This window comes from Somniosus microcephalus, chromosome 28 (assembly GCF_052327205.1).
Source record: "Somniosus microcephalus isolate GS21.2 chromosome 28, FLI_Smic_1.0, whole genome shotgun sequence".
NCBI classification, from domain to species: Eukaryota; Metazoa; Chordata; class Chondrichthyes; order Squaliformes; family Somniosidae; genus Somniosus; species Somniosus microcephalus.
In genome coordinates, this window is record NC_141014.1 from 13,290,606 (window position 1) to 13,296,359 (window position 5,754).

The 5,754-nt window shown below is 48.8% G+C and overlaps 1 non-coding gene across 1 annotated transcript; it reads left to right on the forward strand.

Moving 5' to 3' along the window:
• The first annotated feature begins 5,410 nt into the window (after positions 1–5,410).
• On the forward strand, positions 5,411–5,483 carry trnar-ccu (transfer RNA arginine (anticodon CCU)). The gene has a single exon. It is a non-coding gene; the product is annotated as a tRNA-Arg (tRNA).
• The last annotated feature ends 271 nt before the right edge of the window (positions 5,484–5,754 follow it).

The following is a 5,754-nucleotide window of genomic DNA, read 5'->3' on the forward strand; positions in this document are numbered from 1 at the left end:
TTCATGCCTTGAAATTGTCGGTTCTCTACGTCCCTTCTGACGTTTGGCTTAATCAAATCTTAGTCTTCTATTGAAAAACATCATGGCGGGAGTTTGGTTTGTGACCGCATGTGTTGCATTCCTGTACGCCAACAAGAAGTTATCTACCTTATGTTGTAGATTTATGTCTTCATTACCCATGGCCTTTATGGCCTTCTTGAAGGTCTGGACAAACCTTTCAGCTAATCCATTGGTGGCGGGATGGTATGGGGCGGACGTGTAGTGCTTAACCCCATTGCTTTTTAAGAACTTCCTGAATTCTTCGGACACAAATTGCGGTCCATTATCAGAACAGATCTGTTCCGGCAGCCCATTCCCGGCAAATATGGTCCTTAATACTGTGATGGTTTTTTCCGTGGTGGTGGAGGACATCTTTATTACCTCCGGCCACTTGGAGTGTGCATCCACCGCGATTAAAAACATTGAGTCCATAAATGGACCAGCAAAGTCGATATGTACCCTTTGCCATGGAGATGAGGGCCACTCCCATGGATGCAGAGGAGCTTGTGGTGGGGCGTTTTGGACCTTCTGGCATCCTAGACAGCTCTTGGTTATTTTTTCAATGTCTCCATCAATACCTGGCCACCACACAAACGCTCTGGCTAGGTTCTTCATTTTCACTCCACCCAGATGCCCCTCATGAAGCTCCTTTAGCACTTTATGCTGGAGTTTGGGTGGAATCACCACTCTGGATCCACACATCAAGGTTCCTCGGCACACTGACAGCTGTTCTCTTCTTTGCGAAAATGCTGGCAACATTGGTTCGCCATGTGCTGGCCATCCCTCCACCGTTAAATCGTAGACTCGTGAGAGAGTCGGGTCATTTCTTGTTTCCTTTTCGATCATAGAATTTGTTACTGGTAGACATTCCACTATGGTTGAGTGGAACATCTCCACTGGGTCCACTGTAGTCGCCTCTTCTACCACTGGCAACGGTAAGCGCGATAACCCATCAGCATTTCCATGCTGTTTGGACCTTTTGTATTCGATGTCATATTGGTGTGCCCCGAGTAACACGGACCACCTCTGTAGCCTTTGTGCTGTCATAGTGGAAACGGCCTTGTTAGGGTTGAATATGGATACCAACGGCTGGTGGTCTGTCAGCAATGTAAACTTCTTGCCCTGCAGGTAATGATTGAATTTCTTTACTCCCCACACAAGGCTGAGAGCCTCCCTATCTATCTGAGCATAATTGCGCTCAGCGGAGGTCAATGATCGGGATGCAAATGCGACTGGCCTTTCCGAGCCATTTGGCAACTTGTGTGAGAGTACTGCTCCAATACCATAAGGGGAAGCATCACAAGCTACATGAAGAGGTAGCGTTGGATTGAAGTGAGCCAACACTTCCTCAGAGGTGATCAATGCCTTGCTTTTGCGAAAGGCCTTCTTACAGTCCTCGCTCCACTTCCATGGTACTTCTTTCCGCAACAGAGCATTCAGCGGGTGCAGCACCGTGGATAGATTTGGCAGAAACTTATGGTAATAGTTAATCAACCCCAGAAACGACCTCAACTGTGATACATTTTCCGGAGCGGGGGCCTTCACGACAGCTTCGATCTTTTCAGGTGACTTGTGCAGGCCCTCTTGGCCAATGACATGACCACAGTACGAGATCCGTTTCTGGAAGAACTCACATATCTGGCGGTTAGCTCGAAGGCCATATTCCTTCAACCTGACGAGCACCAGTTTCAAATTTGTGAGGTGTTCCTCCTCGTCCTCTCCTGTAATCAGGATATCGTCCAAGTAACACTGAGTGCTTGGAATACCCTGTAAGACCTGCTCCATGGCCCTCTGCCAAATTGCTGGATCCGAAGCCACTCCAAAAACCAGTCTATTATATCGATACAAGCCTCTGTGCGTGTTGATTGTGAGATACTGGCGCGACTCTTCCTCGACTTCCATCTGTAAGTATGCTTGCGCCAGGTCTATCTTGGTGAAGTGTTTCCCGCCAGACAATGAAGCAAAGATATCCTCAATCCGCGGAAGCGGGTACTGTACCGTGTGAAGCACCGGATTAACTGTGAGCTTGAAGTCTCCGCAGATGCGGACCTTTCCCGGTCCCCCTGGCTTGTTACTCGACGAAGGCTTCATGACGGGAACAATGGGCGTGGCCCACTCACTCCAGTCCACCTTAGACAGTACCCCTGAACGTTCAAGCTCTTCCAGTTCTGCCTCCACAGCAGGTCGTATCGCGTAAGGTACCGATCTGGCTTTGAAAAATTTTGGGCTTGCATGTTCTGCAATCTTGATTTTTGCCTTAATTCCTCTCAGTATTCCCAGTCCCTGCTGGAATGCCTCTTTAGCCTCGTCCAATATTCTGGACAATCGTTCAGGTTTGACATCTTTCTTTCTGGAATCTACCGTCATTGTGTTTAGGGAGTGCCAGTCTATCTTTATTTTCCTGATCCACTCCCGCCCCAGAAGTGGTGGACCTCCCTCGGGTAGTACATATATGTCCATTCCTTGGTGTTCTTTGCCCTTGTGTCTCACCTTGACTTTTATCTTTCCGATGGGGTATACTTTATGCCCCGTGTATGTCTGCAATACTATCTCCGTATCCCGTAGGGGAATATGTTTGAATAACTTTTTGTAATCTTGCTTATTCATGACCGTCAACGCCGATCTGGTGTCCACTTCCATCTTCACTTGGACTTTTGCAATCTGTAGTGTGACCCAGATAGTTTGTCAGTCAGTTTCCTTACTCACATTGTGAATCCTCAGACTACCCAGTTCCTTGCTGTTGGAATCTGAATCCGAATTCTGTTCATCTGAACTCTTCACAGTCACCTTATGTACCTTTCTGTACTTCTTCTGCGGTGACTTATTGTTGCTGGTCTTCTTTCCTGACCGGCATACTTTAGCTATGTGACCAAGCTTGCCACATTTTCTACATTCCTGGTTTTTAAACCAGCATTGGTTCTGGTCGTGTGTTGTCTTCCCACAACGATAACATTTCGTTGTACCCGAAGTCATTTGATCCACGCTGAGTACCGCTGTCTTCAGCTGCATCTCCGCCGTGCCTCTCGCTGCGGCTTCGTGCGATGCTGCAATAAGGACAGCCTGATCAAGTGTAAGATCGTTCTCTTCGAGCAGTCGCTTTTGTGTTTCTTCCTTCGACATCCCACACACGAACTTGTCTCTCAGTGCCTCTGTCAGATTTTCCCCAAACTGACAGTATTTTGCTAGCCTACGCAGTTCAACCAAGTACTCCGCGTTGCTTCCCTCTTTTAGTTGCGTTCTCACGTAAAATTTAGATCATTCCGCTAACATCAGCGGTGTGGGGTTCAAATGATCCTTCAGGACAGCAACAATATTAGCGAAAGACTGATCCGCCGGTTTAGCTGGTGATAGAAGATGCTTCAATAGCCCGTATGTCTTCGCACCCATTGAGTTTAGTAAGGTTAGAGCTTTATCATAATTTGCTATCTTATTGACCTTACAATATATCTTGATGCGTTCTACATACGTGGCCCAATCTTCCACATCGGAATTAAAATCGTTGATGTTACCACGCTTAGGCATCTTCACAATCTTTCTGAGAACAACAACGAAATTTTTCTTTACATTTTAACTTTTTTTTTCAAAAATGGCGGTTTCCCGCGCTTATCTTCTTCCCCGCCTCCGAGGATGGCGGTTTCCCACGCTTGTCTTCCTCTGGCGGGGGGTAAGCTTTGCCCTCGGGCGACGACCGCTGGCTTTCGGGTTTCGCAGCCTGCGCGCCGGCTTCAGTTTATTCTGAAGCTCTCCCGCTCGCTCGGGCTCTGTCTCCCCCTCAGCGGCTTTCAATCGCGCCTCCCCAGCCCTCTCGCAGTCCGGTCCTTTCCTCCCCCGGCTGCGGCTGAGTTCTCCGTGGTTTTATTTATTTATTTCTTCCCGCGCCTTACGATCCCGGTCGCAGCGCTTCGCGGCCGCGGTAGCTGCCCGGCCTTTTTCGCCGGTCGCGGTCGAGCTGTCTCCCGACGCTGTTGCGTCTCCCGGCCCGCTTGTAGCCCGGTCTCTCACAACGGCTGCGTTCCCGCTTGTAGCCCGGTCTCTCACACCGGCTGCGTTCCCACTTGTACCGCGGCTTCCGTGCCCTACGCTGCCCCAGTCTCAGCGTCACTGGCCCCGACTTCTGTCCGGCTCCTTTCCCCCGACCGTGGTCGAGTTCACCGCCCTTATCCTCCGTTTCTTTTTATTTCCCCCCTACTCACAGTCAACGTGGCCGACTTGCTTCTCGTGGCTGATCGGCTCACTCACCACCGTGACAGAAGGGACGATCACTGCCTGTTGCTGATGGAAGGCTTCATGTCTGAATTCTTCCTTCTTCCTTGCTCTGCAGACTCGAGTCTTCTCTCAGCAGAACGACGAGGGCGGATGCCTCTTCTCGACGCTCGTTAACTGCTTCGGATGTATCGCTGCCGCAGGGTAAGATCGAACTCGTCGCCACTGTAAAGTCTGTGTGTTATATGGCGAATTAATACACAGACTACAAGAGTAACTTTAACAGGACTTTACTATTCGAAGGTCAGGGCGAATCTGCCCAATAAATCCTTACACAGCACTTATATACCGGTGTGGTCACCACCGGTATTACAGTATACAGTAGCCAAGATAAAGTAGTGCAACCCTTAAAATAGTTCTCTTAAAGGTGGAACGTTACATACACTACAGCCACCATAAGATCTGGAAACAGCCAAGAAATGGATGTCGGCCCAGGAGAGGGAATTTCTGGTCAGAACCCAGACAGCAGCAAAATAAACCAGTGGGACAGTCACAGACTCAGCAGGTAACAGCAGTGATGGGGGATGGGCTGTAAACTGGACAAAGTTACCTTCAAACTGCAGCAACTGAATAGAAGATCAGAGTCACAGCAGCTGAGTCTTACAGTGTATTCCAGTGGAGTCCAGTGGAGTGGTGTAGTATTGATGGCAGAGAAGGCCAGGAATTGGGAATCAAATTTGAGCAAAGTTCCAGGGCTCACTGATGAAAACAAAGAGCGGGCAGGGTAGGGGAATGGACAGTGGGCACGGTATCTCCCTAAACATCTCCGCCTCGCTGCCTCTCTCTCCTCCTTTAAATGTTCCTTAAAACCTACCTCTTTGACCAAGGTTTAGGACTCCTGTCCTAATATCTCCTTATGTGGCTCGGTGTCAAATTCTGTTTGATAATCACTCCTGTGAAGCACCTTGGGATATTTTACTATGTTAACAGCGCTATATAAATGCAAGTTGTTGTTGTAGGTGGCTCTGGTACGGCGCGAGCAGTGACAGATATGATGGGTGAAAATAGCTTCCATCTCTGCTGAACCTTCAAAGACTCTGAAAATGTGAGGCAGATGTCACATTTCGGAGCGGCCAATTGTCCTCAGGCAGGTTACATTGTGTATTCAGCCCCAGTGGCCTAATGGATAAGGCACTGGCCTCCTAAGCCAGGGATTGTGGGTTCGAGTCCCATCTGGGGTGATGTGTTTTTAATGATTGACACAACAGCAGTTTAGACGGGGCAAGTGGTGAAAGGTGCTGCCAGGCGGGGAGGCTGCATTAAGGAGGATTGTATTATCACCTGTAGCCAAGATTCCATCAAGGCCGTAAGGTGCATGCAATCATCCACAATAAGGAGGGAGAGAGAAGACAGGCCAGTTAGCCTGACATCAGTCATCGGGAAAATGTTGGAATCCATTATTAAGGAAGTGGTAACAATGCACTCAGAAAATCATATGATTAGGTTTTTGTG